Below are 17,584 nucleotides of genomic sequence, written 5' to 3' on the forward strand. Positions count from 1 at the left end.
AGTTTTCCTTCTTCAGTCTTCATCACCCCTTCAGTTTTCTGTATGTAATTTATTAAAGACTTCTATAACTTAAAAGTCTCATTTATAAATCTAGGGATCCTGAACTCCTTTACAACAACTAAGTTACTAATACGTCTTCTCACCTTGAGCTTTAATTCTTTCTTTTCAAAATTTTTATCTATTTTATTTTTTATTCTATAAACATACCATGACTATAATAAAAATTTTAAAAGAAGAAAGATCATATGTGGGGCGCCTAGGTGGCTCAGTTGTTAAGCGTCTGCCTTCGGCTCAGGTCATGATCCCAGGGTCCTGGGATCGAGCTCCACATCGGGCTCCCTGCTCAGCGGGAAGCCTGCTTCTCCCTCTCCCACTCCCCCTGCTTGTGTTCGTTCCCTCTCTCGCTGTGTTGTGTCTCTTGGTAAAATAAATAAATAAAATCTTAAAAAAATAAAAGGAAAAGAAAAAAGATCATATCTAATCTTACACTTAAGATATCTTGTTATTGGTAAAATGGCTCAGACCCTTCCTTTTAGGATTAATCAGTTACTGTTCATACCAGTGAAAAGAATATCAAATCAAATAATCAAACTAAGAGATTTTGAATTGGAACAAGACTACCCAGATAGTCAGAAACCTTGAGATAAAGTGATCTAGAAAAGTCGGTGTAACGTAAAAATATGAACAAGATTGTAGGAGATCAGATTGACATTGCCAAACTAAAATCAAGAGTAGAGAAAAGCAAAATCAGGTTTCTGAAGTCAAGATCAGAATTTTTGGAAGTCAGAATTAGATACAAGGAAAGCAGTTTGTTTAGTCTCATCAAGTTTAAAAAAAAAAAAAAAAGGGAACAGAAAGCCTTACAGGTTAACCACTTTGTTCCCAACCTTCCTGTTATATAAGACCTGATGTTGTTTTATTAATAGTTTTTGAATTCACTGTTGAATATTACAATAAAATGTTTTAGAGCTCTCTTAATTCTACACATTAAATGAATTCTAGAAAACTTCTGTTTAGAGAAAATCTGATACAGTAAATAGTAGTTTTCCACAGACTTAACATTAAAAAATAAAGATGACTTACCTCCAAAAAGTTTTTGGCTCTAAAATACAGTACAGTGGGCGCCTGGGTGGCTCAGTTGGTTAAGCGACTGCCTTCGGCTCAGGTCATGATCCTGGAGTCCCGGGATCGAGTCCCGCATCGGGCTCCCTGCTCGGCAGGGAGTCTGCTTCTCCCTCTGACCCTCCCCCCTCTCATGTGCGTGCTCTCTCTCTCTCATTCTGTCTGTCTCAAATAAATAAATAAAATCTTTAAAAATAAATAAATAAATAAAATACAGTACAGTCATATTTAGGAATGCAGCATATTATTTATTTATTTATGTGAGGGGGCGGGGACACATGAGCAGAGGGAGAGAGTGAGGGAGAAGCAGACTCCCCACTGAGCAGAGAGCCTGACTCAGGGCTCGATCCAAGGACCCTGGGATCATGACCTGAACTGAAGGCAGGCGTTTAACCCAACTGAGCCACCCAGGCGCCCCAGGAATGCAGCATATTTTTTAAATCATATGTTTAAATGAAATTTATTCTTCTGATAATATAATAACAAGTACTTGAGTGGCTTGCAGAAATGGCATGCTGAGATGAGTGAGATAATATCCTGAAAATCCAGGGAAAGAGACAGATATAATATTGAAGACCTAATACTCTCAACACTAATTCCTTCCTGGGATAGATCTAAAAGGTTATCACCAGACACTCAGAAGTAAAAGCAAACATCCACTGGCTCCTGGGATTTAATTTAATCATGCTTACATGGATATTCTCATCTAACAGCCACTGTCAAGGCTGACTGTTGGTAAGAATTATCACCATGGTTCTTTCGTCTCCTTTCCCACTTCAGGTCAGATACCCATACAACATACTTTGTAGGGCATCCATTAGGATTTTTTGTTTTAATAAAAATTGTTAATGAGTTTATTAGAAAAAAATAGTTCCAGTCTGTAGGAAAGGAAGTTGGTACAGAATATATACTCAGTTCTTGCATCTTCACTGTATTTGGTTTGGATAGATGGTTTATGTGTTTTACCCCCCCCCCCCCGGGGGGGGGGGGGGGGGGGAGTTGGTTTTAGGGTGTTTGAGATGGGAAGAGGAATTAAAGGGATTTTTTTAAGGTTGATTGCTTCTTGGAGACAAGAGTTCAATTTTCCTTAGCACATTGGATACATTTGAGTACATTTTATCAACAAAAATTGTGCCTGGTGCAACATGTTGTCTGGAGTCTGGTTGGAGCTTAAAAAAATATAAGAAACAGACATTCCTCTAATGAATTTACAGTCTGCTGTAGCAAGTTAAGCATATATATGATTAGTCAACTGACAGTAAAATGCAGGATATGAGAAATGCATGATAGAGTGATAAATCCTGTATGAATTTAGAGGAGGGGGTGAAAGATCACTGTGGGCTCTATTGATCAGAGAATGCTAAATGGAGGAGATGGGGACTTAGAAAATGTAGATCAGCATAGGTGAATGAATAGGAATTTCTGGCAGGAAGATTAGAGTGAGCAAAAATGTGAGCACAAGGCAGGTTTAGAGACAGTAATTTAGTCCAATTTAGTATCTTGTATGTAAAGAGCAGCATATGGAAGGCATAGGAACTTCTTTTAGGGAACTTACAAGCCTTATTGGAAAAAAGTATATGTATAAAGATAACAATATAAGATAGGGCATAGAAAATGAGGATAACTGACAAATTAGTATAGGAATTCAGCAGAGGCCTAGATCATTAATGGACTGGGAACATCAGAAAGGGTTCTTTGAAGGTGAGACTTCAGCTGGGCTTTGAAGATGGGAGAGAATTTAGTAAAGTGGAAAGGAGAAGTAAGGACATTTGTAGCAAGTAGATAGGGAGATGACATAATCTGTTCAGAATATGATTAATGGATCAGAGAGGCTGTAGCATTCATTTTATATAAAAGCTGTAATGAGATATAAAGTTAGGTAAATTGGGGTCGTTTGTGAAAATCCTTGAAAATCAAGTTAAAGGACTTTATGATATAGGCAAATAAGGACCCACTGAAGGTTTTCAAAGAGGGTAGTGACATGCTAATGGAAACATGCAAGAAGTTGAGAGGGATGAGATTAGAAGTAGGAAAATCAAATAAGAATCATCACAGGTGGCTCACATATGAAATGATAAGAACCTGAATTAGGTTGATAGTAGCGGGAATGCATTCTTTCCCACCTGAGTTCCTACAGTGTATCAGTTATTTTGTCGCTGGGTATTAAAGATACAGAAATTAAATAATATATAGTCCTTGGTCTCAAGAAGATCACTGCCTAATGGGGAAGAATAGTTCATAATTATGAAATAAATACAATCAGAATATTTTGGTGTCTCCAAAGAGGGCCTAGAAAGTGGATGATTTATAAAGATAAAACTATTCTTGCCTACATATTTGGTATTAAAATCATATTGTTTTGAGTTGTTGTACTGCCTTTTGCTGTTCTTGCTTTTTTTCAACCATGTTAGTAACTAATTTGCCAGCCCCACACTATCTTCAGAACCTATCTTTTTTTAAACATTTCCACAGTAAAGCCATGAACTATGCAAATAAGTTCTTGCCATAAACTATACAAATAAGGAATCTTACTCTCAGAGATTCCAGTATAGGAAATTGAGGGAAGTGATGATAATGAAAGAACATGAAAAATAATAGTTGCAGACTTCAGTACCCCACTTTCAGCAAGCCAGACAGAAAATCTACAAGGAAACTTTGGACTTGAACCATACGTTAGATCAAATGGACCCAATAGACATTTATAGAAGAACATTCCATCCAACAGCAGCAGAATACACATTCTTCTCAAGTGCACATGGAATATTCTCCAGGATAGATAATATCATAAAATAAGTTTTAGCAAATTTGAGAAGATTGAAATCATACCAAGTATCTTTTTCATTCACAATGGAATGAAACTAGAAGTCAGCAAGAAGAGGCAAGCAGGAAAATCTACAAATTTTCAACAGGAGTGTTTAATTAACAACACACTCTGAAACAGCCAATGGGTCAAAGCAGAAATCAAAAGGGAAATAAAAAATATCTCAAAACAAATGAAAATGGAAACAACACCCCCAAATCTGTGGGATGCTGCAAAAGCAGTTCTGAGAGGGAAGTTTATAGCAATAAATGCACATATTAAGAAAATAGATCTCAAATAAACAACCTAACTTTATACTTCAAGGAACTAGAAGAAAAGCAAACTAAGCTCAAAGTTGGCAGAAGAAAGGAAGTAACGAAGATCAGAGAGGAAATAAATGAAATAGAGACCAGAAAAACAATAAAAAAGATCAATGAAATGAAGAGGTAGTTTTTTTTTAAAAGATAAAATTGATACAACTTTAACTAGACTAAGAAAAGAGAAGACTCAAAATTAGAAATGAAAGAGGAGACATTACATCTGACACCACACAAATATAAAGGAGTATAAGAGAATATTATGAACAATTACATGCCAACAAATTAGATAAACTAGAAGAAATGATAAAATCTTGGAAACATACAACCTACCAGGACTGAATCAGGAAGAAATAGAAAATCTGAACAGAAAGTAATGAGTAGGGAGGTTGGATCAGTAATCAAAAACCTCCCAACACAGAAATGCCAGGGATCAGATGGCTTGACTGGTGAATTTTACCAAACGTTCAAAGAATTAATGCCAGTCCTTCTCAAACTCTTCCAAAAAACTGAAGAGGAGGGAATACTTCCAAACTCATTTTATGAGGCCAGCGTTACCTGATAACAAAGCCAGATGAGGGCACTGTAAGAAAACTATAGACCAATATTCTTTTTTCCCCGAAATTTTTATTTAAATTCTAGTTAGTTAACATGTAGTGTTTCAGGAGTAGAATTTGTGATTCACCACTTATATATAATACCCAGTGCTTATCATAACAAGTACCCTCCTTAATACCCATCACCCATCTAGACCATCCCCCACCCACCTCCCTCCATCAACCCTTAGTTCTCTATTGTTATTCTCTCTCTTTTTTTCCCTTCCCATATGTTCATCTGTTTTGTTTCCTGAATTCCACGTATGAGTGAAATCATGTGGCATTTGTATAGACCAGTACTCTTGATGAATATATATGCAAACATTTGCAACAAAATATTAGCAAACCGAAATCAACAACACATTAAAATGGTTAAACAGCATTACCAAGTGGGATTTATCCCTGGGATGCAAAGGTTAAACAGCATTACCAAGTGGGACTTATCCCTGGGATGCAAGGATGGCTCACTATATGCGAAGCAATAAATGTGGTTGATATAGTACACTAATAGAATGAAAGATAAAAATCATGATTTTATGTGAGGGATGGGCAAAATAGGTGAAGGGGATTAAAGTATACAAACTTTTGTTATAAAATAAATGAGACGCAGGGATACAATGTCTGTCACAGGGAATATAGTTAGTAACATGTAGTATGTATGTAGTATAGTGACAGATGGTAGCTAGATTTAGCATGGTGATCACTTTGTAATGTATGTAACTGTTGAATCACTATATTGTACATCTGAAACTAATATAATATTGTATCTCAACTGCACAAAAAATCATTATTCTCCCAAGAGATGCAGAAAAAAATGTTTGACAAATTTATATCCTGGGCGCATGGGTGGCTCAGTTGGTTAAGTGACTGCCTTCGGCTCAGGTCATGATCCTGGAGTCCCGGGATCGAGTCCCGCATCGGACTCCCTGCTCAGCGGGGGGTCTGCTTCTCCCTCTGCCCTCTTCCCTCTCGTGCTCTCTGTCTCTCATTCTCAAATAAATAAATAAAATCTTCAAAAAAAAAATTTATATCTTTTCATGATACAAAACCCTCAACAAATTGTGTATAGAAGGAACATACCTGTACGTCTGAGGATTAAATTAATTTGTGTAATATTCCTGGGACATAATAAGCATTCAATAGACTTTGGCTATTATTACTTTTGAAGAAGTATTGAAACTAATATTTTATCATTTCAAGTTGAGCCATGTATCTACAGAATAGAATTCATGTTCACCATTTTATATAAGGCTAGTAGTACTGGACATGATTGAGATACTACATTTAGCTTCTTAAGCAGTTTTGTGAGCATCCCTTGCTCATTTATTGTGCAGTTGTGAGCTGTGCCTTAGAGTAAATTACAGGACAATTTTACTAACTCTGAGCCATTTACAGGCATTGAAGTGATGATGACTAAAATGCTATTTAGCATGAGCAGTGAGTATATGTCAGCAAGAGGCAACATGAGGTGTATTGGAATGAGTCCTTGCTACTAACTGAATGACCTCAGACAAGTCATTTAGCTTCTCAGGGCCTGTGAAAAGCAGAATAATGGCCCCTAAGGTCCATCCATATCCTAATTCCCGGAAGTGTTAATATGTTACCTCACATGGCAAAAGGGATTATGTATATGTAATTAAAGCTATTAATCAGTTGAATATAAAATAAGGATATTATCCTTGATTATCTGGGTGTGCCCAGTATAATCACACGAGCCCTTAAAAGCAGAAGAGGTATGCAGACTGAAGTCAGATACATTCAAAGCACAAACGCTGGTCAAAGGGAATTCAGGCGGCATCTAGGAGCTGAGAACAAATCCCAGTTGCAGGCCAGTAAGGAAATGAGACCTCAGTTCCCACAGCCTTACAGAACTGATTTTTGCCAATGCCTGAATAAGCCTAGAAGGAAATTCTCCTCTAAAGCCCCCAGATAAGAGCCCAGGCCAGCCAATACCTTGACTTGGCCTTTTGACACCCTAAGCCCAATTCCCAGGTGAGCCTGCCTAGATTTCTGACCTACGGAATTGTGAAATAATAAATGGGTTTTTTTTTTTTAAGATTTTATTTATTTATTTTAGAGAGAGAGCGCATGAGTGAGGGGAGGGGCAGAGGGAGAGAGAGAATCTCAAGCAGACGCCACGCTGAGCATGGATCCCACGACCCTGAGATCGTGACCTGAGCCAAAACCAAGTCGGATGCTTAACCGACTGAGTCATCCAGGTGCCCCAATAAATGGCTGTTTTAAACAGCTAAATTTGTGATAATGTGTTACAGCAACAATAGAAAACCAAAGCCTCCAGTGCTTCTGTAAATGAGGGGGTGGAGAAGGTTTGAATAAATAAACTTTAAGGTTCCTTCTAGCTCTAAATCCTATGATTGTGGGATTCTCATTAAGCTGCTAGTTTGTGAACTGAAGTCTAACAACCATAAATAGGATGGCCACATAACACACACACACACACAAAATACTTTACGAGATCCATATCTTTAAAGGTTATATATGGCAAAGCTACAGGTTGGGGGACTCTCTAATGCCAGATCAACTAGATTGCTAAGTGGGTTTTTTCAACTGCAAAGCGAATAGTTGCAGCCAAAGCCGGGTTCTTCAGGTGTAGCCTAAAATTAGGGTTCAATGAAAAGGTTACTTTCTATGTGTAGATTATTTATACCCTTAAGTAGAAAATGGTTGTTATTATCAAACCAGAAGATCAGTGATGTCTATATGCCTACTAGCATTATAACAATTTATCGTTCTTAGTCCTTCAAGGATTATCAGTTATATACCCTATATTTCTAACACATAACAGATTCTCAGAATTCATTATATTTGGCTAACTTGTCCTTTGTTTTTTATGAAACTAACTCCAAGGAGCAGAGATTTTGATATTACCTGTAAATGAGTACTTAGTACATTCCTCAGAAATGTAACAGTGTTTTTAGAGCAATCTCCAGGGTTCTCTGTGCAAGGTGACAGTGAGTTCATGACAGTTCTAACTGGCCTTCCCATCCTCCTCTAGCAATTATGCAAAGTAATGCCCAATTTCCTTTATTTTCTTATTTTTTTAAAAGATTTTATTTATTTATTTGACAGAGAGAAAGAGATAGCGAGAGCGGGAACACAAGCAGGGGGAGTGGGAGAGGGAGAAGCAGGCTTCCCGCTGAGCAAGGAACCTGATGTGGGACTCGATCCCAGGACCCTGGGATCATGACCTGAGCCCAAGGCAGACGCCTAACGACTGAGCCACCCAGGTGTCCCTCTTATTTTTTAAAAACAGCTTCATTAAAGTGTAATTGATATAAAATTCAATGCATATATTTAGAATAAATGGACAATTCAATAAGTTTTGACACATATATAAACGATAGGTACCATACATTCATGTATAGACACACATTTTTTTTTTTTTAAAGATTTTATTTATTTATTTGACAGAGAGAGACACAGCCAGAGAGGGAACACAAGCAGGGGGAGTGGGAGAGGGAGAAGCAGGTTTCCACTGAGCAGGGAGCCCGATGTGGGGCTCGATCCCAGGACCCTGGGATCATGACCTGAGCCAAAGGCAGCCGTTTAACCGACTGAGCCACCCAGGTGCCCCTTAATAGTGTCTTGATAAAATGAATTGGGAAGTGTTCGCTCTTCTATGTCTGGAAGATATTGTATAGAATCAGTGTTAATTCTTAAGTATTTGGTAGAATTATTCAGTGAAACTATTTTGGCCTGGAACTTCTTTTTTAGGAGTTTTAATTGTTTAAATTTTTTTCATGAGTTTTTAAATTACAAATTCAATTTCCTTAACAGTTGTAGGGTTATTCAAATTATATATTTTATACTGATGAATTGTGTTAGTTTTGTGCTTTTGGGGGTATTGGTCCATTTCATCAAACTTGTTAAATTTATGTATGTGGAATTGCTCATAGTGTTCTCTTGTCCTTTTGATGTATGCAGGGTCTGTAATGATATCCTGTTTCATTCCTGATATTGGTAATTTGAGTCTGGTCTCTTTTTATTTACAGTCAGATGGTTATCAATTTTTATATATATATATTTTTAATTTGAGTATAATTGACCACACACTGTTTATTAGTTTCAGGTTTACAACATAGTGATTCAGTATCTTTATACCATTATGCTTTGTTCACCACAAATGTCGCTGCATCTGTCACCATACAACGCTATTACAATATCATTGACCATATTGATGCTATTCCTTTTATTCCTGTGACTTCATTCCATAACTGGAAGCCTGTATCTCCCACTCCACTTCACCCATTTTGCCCATTTACCCACCCCTTCCCCCTCTGGCAACTGTCAGTTATCTGTATTTAGAGGTGTTACTCTGCTTTTTGTTTATTCACTTTTTAAAAAAATTTTTATTTCTTTCTTTTTTCTTTTTTTTATTATGTTATGTTAGTCACCATACAGTACATCATTAGTTTTTGATGTAGTGTTCCATGATTCATTGTTTGCGTATAACACCCAGTGCTCCATGCAGAGCGTGCCCTCCTTAACACCCATCACCAGGCTGACCCATCCCCCCACCCCCGTCCCCTCTAGAACCCTCAGTTTGTTTCTCAGAGTCCATCGTCTCTCATGGTTCGTCTCTCCCTCCACTTTTCCCCCCTTCATTCTTCCCTTCCTGCTATCTTCTTTTTTTTTTTAACATATGATGTATTATTTGTTTCAGAGGTACAGATCTGTGATTCACTTTTTTCTGTTTTTAGATTCCACATGTAAATGGAATCATGTGGTATTTGTCTTTCTCTGTCTGAAGTATTTCACTTGGCATAATACTCTCTAGGACCATCTGTGTTGTCACAAATGGCAAGATCTCATTCCTTTTTTATGGCTGCTTAATATTCCATTGTAGATATCTATATCTATATCTATATCTATACATATATATCTATATATATCTATTGATGGACACTTAGGATGCTTCCATATCTTGGCTATTGTGAAATATGCTTCAGTAAACACAGGGGTGCATATATCTTTTTGAATTAATGTATTTTTTCTCCTTTGGGTAAATATCCAGTAGTGGGATTATTGGATCATATGGTATTTCTATTTTTAATTTTTTTAAGGAACCTCCATACTGTTTTCCATAGTGGCTGCACCAGTTTGCATTCCCACCAGCAGTGCACAAGGGTTTCTTTTCTCCACTTCCTCACTAACACTTGTTACCTTCTTATTTGAGCCATTTGACAGGTATAGGCTGATATCTCATTGTAGTTTTGATTTGCATTTCCCTGATAAGTGATGTTGAGCATCTTTTAATGTATCTGTTGGTCATCTCTATGTCTTTTCTGTTATATATTTTTTGAAGAACCAACTTCAGCTTTTCTATTGATTTTTTTCTATTGTTGTTTTAAAATTTTATTAATTTCTGTTCTTTTTTAGAAGATTTTATTTTAGAGAGAGAAAGAGAGAGCGCACACACAAGCAGGAGGAGGGTCAGAGTGGGAAGGAGAGGGAATCTCAAGCAGACTCTGTGCTGAGCAGGGAGCCCGATGTGGGACTCGATCCCAGGACCCTGGGATCATGACCTAAGCTGAAGGCAGACGCTTAACTGACTGAGGCCACCTGGGCACCCCTGGTCCTAGTGCCTTTTATCTTTACTTTTATTGATTCACTTTGTAGCCTTTCATTGTAAGAAATTTAGCTATGATTATTACTAATAAAAAAGAAGATATAAACCTGTACACACACATAGACACATACACACACAGCTACAAAGCACAAGAAGCAAAACCTAATAGAACTAAAAGAAGAAATAAGCAAGTCCACAATTAGAGTTGGAGACCTCAACACTCTCTGTCAAAAATTCATAGAAATAGAAAAAAACCAGCTAAGATACATACTCATCAACTCTCAGGATCTAACTGACATTTACAGTAGACTTCATCAAACAGCAGCAGAACACACAATCTTTCCAAGTGTCCATAGAATATATGTTGAAATAGACTATATTCTGGGCCAAAAAAAAGAAAGAAAGAAACTTAAAAGAAGTAAAAACATAGAGTGTTTTCTCTGGTAACACAGATCAAATAGAAATCAATACCAGAAAGATAATTGAGTTAAACTGAAAACAATACATCAGAATTTGTGGCATACAGATATAGCAGCACGCTAAGCGGGAAGTTTTTTTTTTTATCATTAAAGGTTTACATTAGGAAAGAAGAGAAGTCGGGGCACCTGGGTGACTCATTTGGTTGGGTGTCTGCCTTTGGCTTAGGTCATGATCCCAGGTTCCTGGGATCAAGCCCCACACTGGGCTCCCTGCTCAACAGGGAGCCTGCTTCTCCCTCTCCCACTCCCCCTGCTTCTGCACTCACTCGCTCGCTCTCTGTCAAATAAAAATTTTTTTTTTTAAAGATTTTATTTACTTATTTGACAGAGAGAGACACAGCAAGAGAAGGAACACAAGCAGGGGGAGTGGCAGACAGAGGGAGAAGCAGGCTTCCCGCCGAGCAGGGAGCCCGATGCGGGGCTCGATCCCAGGACTCTGGGATCATGACCTGAGCTGAAGGCAGACGCTTAACGACTGAGCCACCCAGGTGCCCCCAAATAAAATATTTTTTTAAAAAAGTCACTAGGACCAAAGTCTGAAGGAAGGACACCAGGAACAAGCTTCCAAGAGTTCCTTCCCATTAGAGTTGCACAGGACATGCTTAATTCCTCTAGCAGTGAGTATGACAACATGTGTGAACTGTTGTTTATCAGGGAGCTCATTAGAGACTAAGTCCCTCAGGCTTTACATGGGGATGCTCACGTAGGTACCCCTCCCTAGCGCATACCAAGATTCCAGATACCATTTTGTTTGTGCAGTCTAGACATAGTGAGCCACCCTTAGTATTAATGGAATGCTTTATATCAGTGTAGGGAACTGTTTACCAGCCAAGTGACCAGATGTCAGCCAAGGGCCAACTTTTCAAGCAGGCCTTTCTTTTTTTAAGCTTTTATTTAAATTCATACACATCCATTTAAATATACACATCCAGTGTAATAGTAGTTTCAGGTGTACAATTTAGTGTTTCAACACTTCCATACAACACCTGGTGCTCCAAGTACACGCCTTAATCCCCATCACCTGTTTCACACCATCCCCCCCACCCCCCACCTCCCCTCTGGTAACCATTAGTTTGTTCTTTATAGTTAAGAGTCTGTTTCTTGGTTTGCCTTTCTCTCCCTTTTTTCCCTATGCTTGTTTGTTTTATTTCTTAAATTCCACATATGAGTGAAATCATATTGTATTTGTCTTTCTCTGACTAACTTATTCCACTTAGCATAATACTCTGTAGCTCCATCAACATCATTGCAAATGGCAAGATTTCATTCTTTTTGATGGCTGAGTAATATTCTGGTGTGTGTGTGTGTGTGTGTGTGTGTGTGTGTGTGTGTGTGTGTACCTCCTCTTCTTTATCCATTCATCAGTCGATGGACACTTGGGCAGTTTCCATAATTTGGCTATTGTAGATAATGCTGCTATAAACATTGGGGTGCCTGTATCCCTTTGAATTCATATTTTTGTACTCTTTGGGTAAATACCTAGTAGTGCAATTGCTGGATCCTAGGGGAGTTCTATTTTTAACTTTTGCGGAACCTTCACACTGTTTTCCAGAGTGGCTGCACCAGTTTGCATTCCCACCAACAGTGCAAGAGGGTTCCCCTTCTCTGCTTCCTCACCAGCACCTGTTGTTTCCTGTGCACAAGGCCTTTCTAAGTATAGGCAATCTCAGCCTTGCTATGCGTACTCTTTTCTGCACCCTGTGTCATATACTGATGTATATATTCTTTCCAAAACATAAAGGTAGAACTGATGTGTATACACTCTTAAGGGTATAATTTCTGTAAATTAGCATTTCTAAATCCTTTTTAATATGCCTATTTCAAGATTCTGTATATGTATTTATCTATATTTTTATCCCATTACCTGAATTGCTATTTTCAGCCTCAATAATCTTGTTTTGCAGTTCTTTTCTTTTATTCTAATATAATAAATTTTAGTTTTTTCTCCTTCATTGTATCTTTTTCCTCTAACAATTGTTTCCTCTTTCAATTATATATTGATAAAATACTCATTTTTCTTTACAGCTAATGGTTTAGTCACATAGTCTGAAAGAAACAAAGAATGTAAAGGGCCATTGGCTTTCAGGAGGGCTTGTTGAGGGGCCTGTTCCTTTCCTTCAGACCCCTGAGGGTTGAGGGCTCTAGAGAAAAGGTAGAGAGGCCATCATGCCCAAGTAACAGATTCCTGAGAGCTCACAGTAAGTGAGGCCTCTGGATAGGGCATGGGTCTTAGAGAGAAGGGAAAGTTGCTGCAAGTGTGGATCCGGGAGAGGCAACAGAGGGAGCCTGGATTCGCTGCCAGGGTCAGAGCCTACCTACACTGAGCTGTGAATGCCTTGAGTGGCCTGGTTGGGTGAGTGAAAGGGCTTAAAGAAATGTGGACGGCCTTAAAGAAACGTCTGCATTACTCTCTGTAGATGGAGATTTTTTAGATGGTGGCATATTCCCGGCAGCAGTTCATATGACTTTATTAGATCCTAATTGTCAGTATTTATTTTGATCACATCTTTAGCATTTGTACAGATCTCTTATGGGAGGAAGAGGAATCCAATTAAAATGATTTATAGTTAACTTGAAATAATGAAAACACTTAATATGGGAGTTAAATAATTTTCCTTTGAATCACATCTATGACCACTGTTACTGTGATCCTGAATGTTATTTTCACAGAAAGTCGGTACAGTACAATGGGAAAAACTCTAGGGGTAAAAAGACTTGGATTCAAATCCTGAATGCTGCTTTTGTTTCTATTTTATGTGTTTTATGGCCTTTCTGAGCCTCAACTGCAAAATGAGTATGATGCAACACACTTTATGGTGTTAATATAAAAATTTAATAAGATAGTGTAAGGTGCTTAGCACACTACTTAACATAGAAACTGTACCCACCCAGTATTTGTAACCTTTCATTACCTTTTTTTTTTTTAAGATTTTATTTATTTATTTGACAGAGAGAGACAGTGAGAGAGGGAACACAAGCAGGAGGAGTGGGAGAGGGAGAAAGCAGGCTTCCTGCTGAGCAGGGAACCTGATGCGGGGCTTGGTTCCTTAACAACTGAGCCACCCAGGCACCCCATTACTTTCTTTTTTTTAAATTAATTAATTTATTTGACAGAGAGAGCACAAGCATGGGTAGGGGGAGAGGGAGAAGCAGGCTCCCGGTTGAGCAGGGAGCCCGATGCGGGGCTCGATCCCAAGACCCTGGGATCATGACCTGAGCTGAAGGCAGACGCTTAACCGACTGAGCCACCCAGGCGCCCCCCTTTCATTACTAAGTCTCCTTATGTTGGTATAAGAAGGTTTCCTGAAAGAGGAAATATTCTCTTCTTTCTAAGAACAGTATCTTGTATCATGCCATTAAATATTTCACATCTGTAATGTTTGAAGAAAATTTGGGCTTTTCATGGGAACAATGATTTTTATAGTTTTTAAGTTATTTTTCTCCAGAATCGATGACAGGAATGGCCAAAGTTGTTTTCTTTTCATATAGATTTCCTTTCATATAGATTTCCTTCATATAGATTTCAAAAGAAATCTATGTTAAATGATTTATATAGTTGTCTTCTGATATTTGGGTAGGAGTTTTTTTTCCTCTTTCTTTTTAGGTGTGAAGGAGAATTCCAGGAGAAAAGGGATAGTAAAAGTTTAAAAAATCAAGCAGAACTTGAGACGAAGGCTTCTGATTCAGGATGGGTTGGCAGAGTATCAAAATGGCAAAACCTAAAGTTTCATTATTATATTAGGTGATGCTGATGGAATTGAAAATTTTATATGCACCTACTGACATTTCCAAGTTGACAGCTTCTCCAGCACCTACTCTTTTGGAGGACAAATTGACAGGATCAAAATTTAAAGTTACTCATACTCAGCAGTTGTACTCCTTGGTATTTATAGGTGGTACTTCACATGTTTACAAGGATATTTGCCAGAACATGGTTTGTAATAGTGAAACACTGAAAGCATCTTGAGTATCATCAGTAGAGGAATAGATAAGAAAAGTAAGGTATCTCTATACAATAAAATGCTGTGTGGGAATTAAAAAAGCTAAGGTAAATCTATATGTAATGAACTCTAAGACATGGTATTGAGAGAAAAAGAAGCATCGTATGCATAATATGTCACTTATATATTTTATTTTTTTTAAGATTTTATTTATTTATTTGACAGAGCGAGAGAGCACAAGCAGGGGGGACAGTAGAGGGAGAGGGAGAAGCAGGCTTCCCACCAAGCAGGGAGCCCGATGTGGGGCTCAAACCCAAGACCCTGGGATCATGACCTGAGCTGAAGGCAGACGCTTAACCATCTGAGCCACCCAGGCTCCCTGTCACTTATATATTTTAAAAACTATGTTTCTGTAAGTACAGACATGCATATAAGTGTACCAGGAAAGGACTGGAAAGGATACTTACTAATCTTAGAAGTGTCTACCTCTGAGAAAGGGACTGGGACAGGGTAGGGGTCCTCAGAAACATAAGCTTTATTTTTACTATTTGCAATTTTTTATTTAAAAACTTTTAAAAAGTTTTTTTAAATTCTGGTAAAATACACATAACATAAAATTTATCATCTCAACTATTTTTAAGTGTCTAGTTCACTAGTGTTAAGTACATTCACATTGTTTTGCAACCAATCTCCATAGCCCTCTTTTCATTCTGCAAAACTGAAGCTCCGTGACCACTGAACAATAACTCCTCAGTGCCCCTTCCCCCAGTCCCTTGCATCCACTAATCTACTTTCTGTCTCTGTGAATGACTAGTATAGGTACCCCATATTAGTGAAAATTATACAGTATTTGTCTTTTTCTGACTGGTGTATTTCACTTAGCATAATGTTCTCAAAGTTCAACCATTTGTCAGAATTCCCTCTCTTTTAAAGGCTGGATAATATTCCATTGTATGTATATACTGCATTTCATTTATTCATTCATCCATTGATGGAGACTTGGGCTACTTCCACCTTTTGGCTATTGTGAATAATGCTATGAACATGGGTGTACAAATATTTCTTTGAGACCCTGCTTTCAGTTATTTTGGGTTTATACCCAGAAATAGAATTCCAGGATCATACGGAAATTCTGTTTTTAATTTTTTAAAGAAATTTGCTATACTGTTTTCCATAATGGCTGTATCATTTTACATTTCCCACCAGCAGTGCACAAGGTTTCCAATTTTTTCACATCCTCGTCAACACTTGTTTTTGTTTGTTTTGATAGTAGCCATCCTAATGGATGTAAGATGGTATCTCATTGTGGTTTTGATTTGCATTTCCCTAATGATTTGTGATGTAGATTATCTTTTCATGTGATTATTACCATTTGTATATCTTTTTTGGAGAAAATATCTATTCAGGTTATTTGCCAGTTTTTAAATCAGGTTGTTTGCTTTTTTTGTTTCTGAGTTTTAGGAGCTCTTTATATATTCTGGATATTAACCCTGTATCAGTTTGATTTGCAATTATTTTCTCCATATTATTCCATAGAGAGCCTATTTCACTCTGTTGTATCCTTTAATACACAAAAGTTTTTAATTTTAATGTAGTCCAGTTTATTTTTGTTTTTGTTACCTCTGATTTTGGTATCATATCTAAGAAATTATTACCAAATCCAATGTTATGAAGATTTTCCCCTGTTTTCTTTTTTTTAAAAGATTTTATTTATTCATTTGTCAGAGAGAGAGAGAGGGAGAGCACAAGCAGGGGGAGAAGTAGGCTCCCCATTGAGCAAGGAACCTGACGCAGGACTCGATCCCAGGACCCTGAGATCATGGCCTGAGCCGAAGGCAGATGCTTAACCGACTGGGCCACCCAGGCGACCCTCCCCTATGTTTTCTTCTAAAAGTTTTATACTTTAGTTCTTCTGTTTAGGTCATTTGATCCATTTTCAGTTCATTTTTGTATATAGTATAATATAAATGTCCAGTTTCATTCTTTTGAATATGGATATCCGTTTTTCCTGACACCATTTGTTGAACAGACTGTTCTTTCCCCTACTGAATGGTCTTGACACCCTTGTTGAAAATCATTAGTTTGTATATGTGACATTTTATTTCTGAATTCTATTTTATTCCATTAATGTATATATCTGTCTTTATGCCAGTACCACACTGTTTTGATTACCTTGGTAGTAAATTTTGAAACCAGGAATTGCTAGACTTTCAGCTTTGTTTGGAGTCCCTTGTGATTCCATATGAGTTTTAGGGCAGAGTTTTCCATTTCTGCAAAAAATGTCATTGGGATTTTCACAGGGTTTACATTTAATCTGTAGATGCTTTGGTATTATTGGCATCTTAATGATATTAAGTCTTCCAGTCCATGAACTATGTGCATTTTTAAATAATCAGAATATACTGTTGTACTATTTGTATAATCAAGCATAAATAAATTTTTTAAAAGGAGTTGCTGGCAGAGGGAACTGGTTTCTTTTTTCTCTTTCAGTTTTGTTGAGATATAATTTACATTCAGCACTGGATAAAGCTTAAGGTGTCTATCACAATGGCTTAAGGTGGTCAAGAGGTACAGACCTCCAGTTCGAAGATAAATAAATACTGGGGATGTAATGTATAACGTGACTATAGTTAACACTACTGTATGGTATATTTGAAAGTTACTAAGAGTAGATCATAAAAGTTCTTACCACAAGGGACTAGTAAATTTCTAATGTCAGTTCATGTGTCTTTACTGGAT

General features: G+C 37.5%; 1 protein-coding gene across 1 annotated transcript in view; it reads left to right on the forward strand.

The window, feature by feature from the left end:
- The window catches only part of TEX11 (testis expressed 11), a 292,288-nt gene that overhangs the window by 123,347 nt on the left and 151,357 nt on the right, over nucleotides 1-17,584 (forward strand). The gene's annotated exons all lie outside the window — the stretch shown is intronic.

Source organism: Neomonachus schauinslandi, chromosome X (genome assembly GCF_002201575.2).
Source record: "Neomonachus schauinslandi chromosome X, ASM220157v2, whole genome shotgun sequence".
NCBI lineage: Eukaryota > Metazoa > Chordata > Mammalia > Carnivora > Phocidae > Neomonachus > Neomonachus schauinslandi.